Below are 10,818 nucleotides of genomic sequence, written 5' to 3'. Positions count from 1 at the left end.
GAGGCCAATGCTCTGACTACTAAGTCAATTTTCTCTTGCAATCACCATGCCGCCGTTCACAGAGAGATCTCCCCATTCACTTGTGATGACGCACAATCCAAGTGCTAGATGCGAGCTCACCTTTGAAAGGCTGCATTCCAAGACATCTCGATGACACATTGGAATGAAAACCGCTGTCGAACCATTCCCAATGTTGTGCCGATTGAGTTGGCATAGAAGCCATCTTAGGGAACTCCTGCGTATCGATCGGGAAGTGCTTTCGTACCCATCTCTCACAAAAACAAATGTTAGCTAAACAATTTTATAATCCAAGGCTCGTATCCATCGATATCGTCGGCACTGGGTCTATATTCAAAGGCCACAGAGAGGTTCCGATAAGAGAAGCTCCCCTGCTCACTTGCACAAACATCCCCAAATGCTAGATGCAAGCTCTCGCACTTAGCATCGCTCTCCAGATCACCGCAATGACACATTGGAATGACAACCGCTGTCAAACAACTCCCAAATTTGTGCCGATGGAGTGAGAAACGAGAGCCAGATCGGGTCGACAAAAATGGCTAAGCCAGATCGGGTCGGCTAGCATGGCTCAGCCACCATTTTTCACCAAGAGCTTTCGATATTAAAGCTCCCATGTAGCCGCGAGAAGTACACCATGACAAATTGCTAGAGCGCCGAGCACCCATAGCAAATTGCCATTATACCAAGCAACACCGGAGTGCTAGACAAGGGCTCACGTTTAGATCAAGTTTTAAAACCACCAAAAACACACGCCATGGATCGGCAACCGCTGCCTCACCTTTTGCAAAATTGAGTCATCGGAAAACATGATCTAAAGGAGAGCTGAGGAAAAGCACTGAGATCGCTTCATGCCCCTTTCATTCATTCAACATCAGCATACACCATTTGAAAACCCAACAATCCGATCCGCCTAGACACTAATGTTGAATCAATGAAAGGGGCATGCGAGAGGCTCGCGGCAACAACCTCTCCTAAATAAGCTATTAGTGTGAGGCTCGCTCTGCATTAGAAATCTGTGATAGCACGGACAACTCCCTTAAAAATCCAATTCAATGAAAAATGTGACCAAATAGCCATCCACAACACCATTTTTGGAGCTCGCCCAGATCGGCTCGGCCAGAATGGCTCGCCCAGATCGGCTCGACCAGCATGGCTCGGCCAGATCGGCTCGGCCAGCATGGTGACTTGCTGACTTGGTGAGATTACTTCAAAGTGTCAAGAACAAAGGCCAATCTAACGTGCAAACTCTGCTACTGTGCAAACATAGGTTGCAATTATAGAGAAATTGCAAGGCCGTCACAATGGCCCGAGGCCAATGCTCTGACTACTAAGTCAATTTTCTCTTGCAATCGCCATGCCGCCATTCACAGAGAGATCTCCCCAATCACTTGTGACGACGTACAATCCAAGTGCTAGATGCAAGCTTGCCCTTGAAAGGCTGCGTTCCAAGACATCTCGATGACACATTGGAACGATAACCGCTATCGAACCATTCCCAATATTGTGCCAATCAAGTTGGCACACAGGCGATCTTAGGGAACTCCCGCGTATCGATCGGGAAGTGCTTTCATAACCATCTCTCACAAAAACTGATGTTAGCTAAACAATTTTAGAATCCAAGGCTCGTATCCATCGATATCGTCGACACTGGGTCTATATTCAAAGGCCACGGAGAGGTTTCGATAAGAGAAGCCCCCCTGCTCGCTTCCACAAACATCCCAAAATGCTAGATGCAAGCTCCCGCCCTTAGCATCGCTCTCCAGATCACCGCAATGACACATTGGAATGACAACCGCTGTCGAACAAGTCCCGAATTTGTGTCGATGGAGTGAGAAAGAAGAGCCAGATCGGGTCGACGAAAATGGCTAAGCCAGATCGGGTCGGCCAGCATGGCTCGGCCACCATTTTTCATCGAGAGCTTTCGATATTAAAGCTCCCATGTAGCCGTGACAAGTACACCATGACAAATTGCTAGAGCGCCAAGCACCCATAGCAAATTGCCATTATACCAAGCAACGCCGGAGTGCTAGACAAGGGCTCACGTTTAGATCAAGTTTTAAAATCAGCAAAAACACACACCATGGATCAGCAACCGTTGCCTCACCTTTTCCAAAATTGAGTCATCGGAAAACATGATCTAAAGGAGAGCCGAGGAAAAGAACTGAGATTGCTTCATGCCCCTTTCATTGATTCAACATCAGCATACACCGTTTGAAAACCCAACAATCTGATCTGCCTAGACACCAATGTTGAATCAATGAAAGGGGCAAGGGAGAGGCTCGCGGAAACAACCTCTCCTATATAAGCTATTAGTGTGAGGCTCACTCTGCATTAGAAATCTGCGATAGCACGGACAACTCCCTTAAAAATCCAATTCAATGAAAAATGTGACCAAACAGCCATCCACGACACCATTTTTGGAGCTCGGCCAGATCGGGTCAGCCAAAATGGCTCGCCCAGATCGGGTCGGCCAGCATGGCTCACCCAAATCGGCTCGGCCAGCTTGGCTCGGCCAGCATGGCTCGCCCAGATCGGCTCAGCTAGATCGGATCGGCCAGCATGGTGACTTGGTGACTCGGCGAGAGTACTTGGAACCATCAAGAACAAAGGCCAATCTTACATGCAAACTCTGCTACTGCGCAAACATAGGTTGCAATTATAGAGAAATTGCAAAGCTGTCACAATGGCCTGAGGCCAATGCTTTGACTACTAAGTCAATTTTCTCTTGCAATCGCCATGTTGCCGTTCACAAAGAGATCTCCCCATTCACTTGTGACGACGCACAATCCAAGTGCTAGACGCAAGCTCGCCCTTGAAAGGCCGCGTTCCAAGACATCCCGATGACACATTGGAATGACAACCGCTGTCGAACCATTCCCAATGTTGTGCCGATCGAGTTGGCATAGAGGCGACCAAATAGCCATCCACGACACCGTTTTTGGAGCTCAGCCAGATCGGCTCGGCCATAACGGCTCGCATAGATTGGCTCGGACTTGAAGAGTCGACTTGGTGGGGTGACTTGATGAAAGGACTTAAAGGGTCGACTTGGTGAGAGTACTCGGTGGGGCAACTTGATGAACGGACTTAAAGGGTCGACTTGGCGGGGTGACTTGATGAACAGACCTAAAGAGTTGACTTGGTGAGAGTACTTGGTGGGGTGAACTGATGAATGGACTTAAAGAGTCAACTTGGTGGGCCGACTTGATGAACGGACTTATAGACTTGACTTGGTGAGAGTAGTTGTTCTGGTGACTTGATGAACGGACTTAAAGAGTCAGCTTGGCGGTGTGACTTGATGAAAGGACTTAAAGAGTCGACTTGGTTGGGTAACTCGATGAACGAACTTAGAGGGTCGACTTTGCGGGGTGACTTGATGAACGGACCTAAAGAATTGACTTGGTGAGAGTACTCGGTGGGGTGACCTGATGAACAGACTTAGAGAGTCGACTTGGTGAGAGTCCTTGGTGGGCCGACCTAGTTGGGTGACTTCGTGAACTGACTTAAAGAGTCAACTTGGTGGGAGTAGTTGGTGGGGTGACTTGATGAATGGACTTCAAGGGTCGACTTGGCGAGGTGACTTGATGAACGGTCCTAAAGAGTTGACTTGCTAGAGTACTTGGTGTGGTGACTTGATGAAAAGACTTAAAGAGTCAAATTGGTGAGAGTACTTGGTGGGGTGACTTGATGAATGCACTTGAAGGGTCAACTTGGTGGGGTGACTTTATGAACAGACCTAAAGAGTTGACGTGGTGAGAGTGCTTGGTGGGGTGACTTGATGAACATAGTTAAAGAGCCGACTTGGTGAGAGTAGTTTGTCGGGTGACTTGATGAACGCACTTGAAGAATCGACTTGGTTAGAGTACTTGGTGGGGTGACTTGATGAACCGACTTAAAGATTCGACTTGGTGGGCCGACTTGGCAGGGTGACTTGATGAACAGACTTAGAGAGTCGACCTGGTGAGAGTACTTGGTGACTTGGTGGGCCGACCTGGCCGGGTGACTTGATGAACAAACTTAAAGAGTCGACTTGGTGAGAGTACTCGGTGGGCTGACCTGGTCACGTGACTTGATGAACGGACTTAAAGAGTCAACTTGGTGGGCCGACTTGGCCGGGTGACTTGATGAACGAACTTAAAGAGTTGACTTGGTGGGTCAAACTAGCGGGGTGACTTGGTGAGAGTACTTGGTGGGCTAACCTAGCAGGGTGACATGATGAACGAACTTAGAGAGTCGACTTTGTGAGAGTACTTGGTGGGTCGAACTGGCGGGGTGACCTGATGAACGAACTTAAAGAGTCGACCTAGTGAGAGAACTTGGTGGGCCGAGCTGGCGAGCTGAATTGATGAACAAACCTAAAGAGTCGACTTTGTGAGAGTACTTGGTGGGCCGACCTGGAGGGATGAGTTGATGATCGAACTTAAAGGGTCGACTTGGTGAGAGTACTTGGTTGGCCGACCTGGCGGGGCGACTTGATGAACAAACTTAAAGAGTCAACTTGGTGAGAGTACTCGGTGGGGTGCCCTGATGAACAAACCTAAAGAGTCGACCTGGTGAGAGTACTTGGTTGGCCGACCTGGCGGGGTGACTTGGTGAGCAAACTTAAAGAGTCGACTTGGTGAGAGTAGTTGGTGGGCTGACCTGGCGGGGTGACTTGATGAACGAACTTGAAGAGTCGACCTGGTGGGTTGACTTGGCAGAGTGACTTCATGAATGAACTTAAAGAGTCCACTTGGTGGGCCGACCTAGTGGGGTGACTTGATGAACGAACTTAAAGAGTCGACTTGGTGAGAGTAATTTGTGGGCTGACCTGGTGGGGTGACTTGATGAATGAACTTAAAGAGTCAACTTGGTGGGTTGACTTAATGAACGCACTTGAAGGGTCGACTTGGTGGGGTGACTCTATGAACGGACCTAAAGATTTGACTTGGTGAGAGTACTTGGTGGGGTGACTCGATGAAAGGACTTAAAGAGTTGACTTGGTGAGAGTACTTGGTGGCTCAACTTTATGAGCAAACTTAAAGAGTCCACTTGGTGAGAGTGGGCCTAATGGGACGATGTGGTGAGTGGGCCTAACGGGGTGAGTTGGTGGGTCAACTTGGTGAGTGGTATTAGAGAGTCGATGTGGTGAGGCGACTCGGCGATTTGGTTCGTTGAGATGACATGGTGAGCTGACTTGGCGAGTTGACCTAGCGAGCGAACTTAAAGAGTCGACTTGGCAATGTACTCAAGTCGACTTGGTGAGACGACCTGGTGAGCGAGCTAAAAGAGTCAACATGGTGAGGCGACTCATGGAGTCAACATGGTGAGGTGACTCATGGTGAGGAGCTATCCTTGAGGTAACTTGGTGGGCCTACTTGATTAGTCGACTTGGTGAGCCGGCCTGACGAGCTAACACAGTGAGCGGGCTTAAAGAGGCGACAACTTGGTGGGGTAACTTTGCAAGCCAACTTATCGAGGCGAGATGGTGAGTCGACTTGGAGAGCTGACTTGGTGAGCGCACTTAAAGAGTCAACTTCGGGAGGTGACTCGGCGAGTTAGCCCGCTGATGCGACTTGGGCGGGCCGACCTAGCAAACGAACTTAAAGAGGCGACTTAGGCAGGCTGACGTGGTGAGCGAACTTAAAGAGTTGACTTGGCAACGTACTTGAACAATCGACTTGGTGAGCTGACATGGTGAGTGGGCTTAGAGAAGCAACTCGGTGGGGCGACTTGATGAACGGACTTAAAGGGTCGACTTGGCGTGGTGACTTGATGAACGGACCTAAAGAGTTAACTTGGTGAGAGTACTTGGCGGGGTGAACTGATGAACGGACTTAAAGAGTCGACTTGGTGGGAGTACTTGGTGGGCTGACTTGATGAACGGACTTATAGAGTCAACTTGGTGAGAGTAGTTGTTTTGGTGACATGATGAACGGACTTAAAGAGTCAGCTTGGCAGGGTGACTTGATGAAAGGACTTAAAGAGTCGACTTGGTCGGGTGACTCGATGAACGAACTTAGAGGGTCAACTTTGCAGGGTGACTTGATGAACGAACTTAAAGAGTTGACTTGGTGAGAGTACTCGGTGGGGTGACCTGATGAACAGACTTAGAGAGTCGACTTGGTGAGAGTCCTTGGTGGGCCGACCTGGTTGGGTGACTTCGTGAACTGACTTAAAGAGTCAACTTGGTGGGAGTAGTTGGTGGGGTGACTTGATCAACGGACTTCAAGGGTCGACTTGGCGAGGTGACTTGATGAACGGTCCTAAAGAGTTGACTTGGTGAGAGTACTTGGTGTGGTGACTTGATGAAAAGACTTAAAGAGTCGAATTGGTGAGAGTACTTGGTGGGGTGACTTGATGAACGCACTTGAAGGGTCGACTTGGTGGGGTGACTTTATGAACAGACCTAAAGAGTTGACGTGGTGAGAGTGCTTGGTGGGGTGACTTGATGAACATAGTTAAAGAGTCGACTTGGTGAGAGTAGTTGGCCGGGTGACTTGATGAACGCACTTGAAGAATCAACTTGGTTAGAGTACTTGGTGGGGTGACTTGATGAACAGACTTAAAGATTCGACTTGGTGGGCCAACTTGATGAACGGACTTATAGAGTTGACTTGGTGAGAGTAGTTGTTCTGGTGACTTGATGAACGGACTTAAAGAGTCAGCTTGGCGGGGTGACTTAATGAAAGGACTTAAAGAGTCGACTTGGTCGGGTGACTCGATGAACGAACTTAGAGGGTCGACTTTGTGGGGTGACTTGATGAACGGACCTAAAGAGTTGACTTGGTGAGAGTACTCGGTGGGGTGACCTGATGAACAGACTTAGAGAGTCGACTTGGTGAGAGTCCTTGGTGGGCCGACCTGGTTGGGTGACTTCGTGAACTGACTTAAAGAGTCGACTTGGTGGGAGTAGTTGGTGGGGTGACTTGATGAACGGACTTCAAGGGTCGACTTGGCGAGGTGACTTGATGAACGGTCCTAAAGAGTTGACTTGGTGAGAGTACTTGGTGTGGTGACTTGATGAAAAGACTTAAAGATTCGAATTGGTGAGAGTACTTGGTGGGGTGACTTGATGAATGCACTTGAAGGGTCGACTTGGTGGGGTGACTTTATGAACGGACCTAAAGAGTTGACGTGGTGAGAGTGCTTGGTGGGGTGACTTGATGAACATAGTTAAAGAGTTGACTTGGTGAGAGTAGTTGGCCGGGTGACTTGATGAACGCACTTGAAGAATCGACTTGGTTAGAGTACTTGGTGGGGTGACTTGATGAACGGACTTAAAGATTCGACTTGGTGGGCCGACCTGGCGGGGTGACTTGATGAACGGACTTAGAGAGTCGACTTGGTGAGAGTACTTGGTGACTTGGTGGGCCGACCTGGCCGGGTGACTTGATGAACAAACTTAAAGAGTCGACTTGGTGAGAGTACTCGGTGGGCTGACTTGGTCACATGACTTGATGAACGAACTTAAAGAGTCGACCTGGTGAGAGAACTTGGTGGGCCGAGCTGGCGGGGTGAATTGATTAACGAACCTAAAGAGACGACTTTGTGAGAGTACTTGGTGGGCCAACCTGGCAGGGTGAGTTGATGACCAAACTTAAAGGGTCAACTTGGTGAGAGTATTTGGTGGGCCGACCTGGCGGGGCGACTTGATGAACAAACTTAAAGAGTCGACTTGGTGAGAGTACTCGGTGGGGTGCCCTGATGAACAAACCTAAAGAGTCGACCTGGTGAGAGTACTTGGTGGGCCGACCTGGTGGGGTGACTTGGTGAGCAAACTTAAAGAGTCGACTTGGTCAGAGTAGTTGGTGGGCTGACCTGGTGGGGTGACTTGATGAACAAACTTAAAGATTGAAACTGGTGGGCCGACTTGGCAGAGTGACTTCATGAACGAACTTAAAGAGTCCACTTGGTGTGCCGACTTGGCGGGGTGACTTGATGAACGAACTTAAAGAGTCGACTTGGTGAGAGTAATTTGTGGGCTGACCTGGCGGGGTGACTTGATGAATGAACTTAAAGAGTCGACTTGGTGGGGTGACTTGATGAATGCACTTGAAGGGTCGACTTGGTGGGGTGACTCTATGAACGGACCTAAAGAGTTGACTTGGTGAGAGTACTTGGTGGGGTAACTCGATGAAAGGACTTAAAGAGTCGACTTGGTGAGAGTACTTGGTGGCTTGACTTTATGAGCAGACTTAAAAAGTCCACTTGGTGAGAGTGGGCCTAACGGGGCGATGTGGTGAGTGGGCCTAACAGGGTGACTTGGTGGGGCGACTTGGCGAGTGGTATTAGAGAGCCCATGTGGTGAGGCGACTCGGTGAGTTGTTTCATTGAGATGACATGGTGAGCTGACTTGGCGAGTCGACATGGTGAGTAAACTTAAAGAGTCGACTTGGCAACGTACTCGAGTCGACTTGGTGAGGCAACCTGGCAAGCGGGCTCAAAGAGTCAACATGGTGAGGCGACTCATTGAGTCAACATGGTGAGGTGACTCATGGTCAAGAGCTATCCTTGAGGCGACTTGGTGGGCCTACTTGATTAGTCAACTTGGTGAGCCGACCTGACAAGCTGACACGGTGAGCGGGCTTAAAGAGGCGATGACTTGGTGGGGTAACTCGGCAAGCCAACTTATCGAGGCGAGATGGTGAGTCGACTTGGTTAGCTGACTTGGTGAGCGCACTTAAAGAGTCAACTTCGTGAGGTGACTCAGCGAGTTAGCCCGCTGATGCGACTTGGGCGGGCCGACCTGGCGAACAAACTTAAAGAGGCGACTTGGGCAGGCTGACCTGGTGAGGGAACTTAAAGAGTTGACTTGGCAGTGTACTTGAACTACTGACTTGGTGAGCTGACATGGTGAGTGGGCTTAGAGAAGCAACTCGGTGGGGCAACTTGGCGAGCACACCTGCTACGGCAAGGTGGTAAAATGACTAGGTGATTCGACTTGGTGACCTAACTTAGGGAGCTGACTTGGTGAGCAAACTTAAGGGGTCAACTTGGTGAGGCAACCTGAATAGTCGACTCGGTGAGGTGACTTGGGGAGCCGACATGGTGAGCGGTCTTAAAGAAGAGGTGACCTGGTGGGGCAACCTAGTGAGGCAAGATGGTAAGTCATCTTGGTGAGTTGGCTTGACAAGCTGTGAGTGGACTTAAATAGTCAATCCTTGATTTGGCAAAGACCACATGGTTAGATGACTTGGTGAGCTGACCTGGCTAGCAAAATTGGCAAGAAAACTTATAGAATCGACTTACTATCCCCAGCCAAGATTGCACACCTGGGTCGACCCAACTTGGGTCACCCAACTAGGTCAACCCATCTCCGTCGCCCCAGCCTCGGGCGACCCGACTGGGTCGCCAGAGTGGGTCAACGAGGGAAAAAAAAAAAAAACAAAAAAAATCATGGGAGGCCCTCTACAGCGAAAAGCACTAAATTTTGGGCATTACAAAAAAAAAAAAAAAAACAAGTTACCCGCTTTTGGATCACGCACAAGTTTTAGTTCACGTATTGCCGAGCCGACTTGAGGCGTTACGCCTAGCTAGCCAAATTTGAGGTAGGGTAGCCGAAACGATCCGATTTGAGAATTTTCTTTATAAAAAGAGATCATGATAGGCCTCGTAAGGCAAAAAAGAATGAAATTTTGGGAGTTCAAAAAAAAATGTTACCCGGTTTTGGATCGCGCATAGGGCTCGGGTCACGTAGCATCGAGGTACCCTGGGTGACATGATTCGAGCGAAAATTTGACGGTGGCATGAGTTGTGCAAAAACATTGGAGGCCATTAAGGCTCGAGGCACTTCGAGTCGAGGTTGCCGAGGTGAGTCGGGTTGAAAACTTTGGGCATTAACCAAAAAGAAAAAGTTAATCACTTTTGGATCATGTACACGGCTCGGGGCACTTAGAATCAAGTCGAGCAATGTGACATGAGTCGTGCAAAAAATTTGGAGACGACTCGAGTCGGGGCATTCGACTCTATTCGAGTTCAAAACTTTGGGACTTGACAAAAAAAAGAAAAAAAGAAAAAGTTACCCAGTTTTGGATCACGTAAGTGACTCGGGCTACTCAGAATCAAGGCGAGTGCGATTATATGAGTCGAGTGAAAAAAAAATGGAGGCGATTAAGGCTCGAGGCAATTCGATTCGGGGTAGCTGAGTCGATTCAAAAATTTTGGCCGTTAGCCAGAAAAAGAGTTAATCGCTTTTGGATCACGTACATGACTTGGGGCGCATAGAATCAAGTCAAGCACGATGACATGAGTGGTTCGAAAAAATTGCAGACGATTAAGGCTCGAGGCGATTTGAGTTGGGGTTGCTGACATGATTCGGGTTGAAATCTTTGGGTGTTAACCAAAGAACGAAGAAGTTAACCACTTTTGGATCACGTACATGACTCAAGGCGATACGAGTCGGGGACGCCGACACAATTTGGGTTGAAAACTTTGGGCATTAACCCAAAAAAAGAGTTGACCAGCTTTGGATCATGCACATGACTCGGCGCACTTAGAATCATGTCGAGCACGGTGACATGAGTCGTGCGAAAAAATTGGAGGTGGTTAAGGCTCGACGCGATTCGAGTCGAGGTTCGGGTAATTGGGGCGATTTGTGTCGGGGTTGCCGACACGGTTCGAGTTGAAAACTTTGGGCATTAACCCCCCAAAAAAAAAAAGGTTGACCTCTTTTGGACCACGTACATGACTCGGGGCACTTTGAATCAAGTCGAGCACGGTGACATGGGTTGTGCGAAAAATTCAGAGGCGATTCAAGTCGAGGTAGCCAACTCGATTTGAGTTCAAAACTTTGGGCGTTAACCAAAAAAATAAGTTGACCGA

This window comes from Cupressus sempervirens, chromosome 2 (genome assembly GCF_028749045.1).
Source record: "Cupressus sempervirens isolate cs-2001-9-10 chromosome 2, ASM2874904v1, whole genome shotgun sequence".
Lineage (NCBI taxonomy): Eukaryota > Viridiplantae > Streptophyta > Pinopsida > Cupressales > Cupressaceae > Cupressus > Cupressus sempervirens.
The sequence above is the reverse complement of the archived record's forward strand: the minus strand, read 5'-3'. Positions refer to the sequence as shown.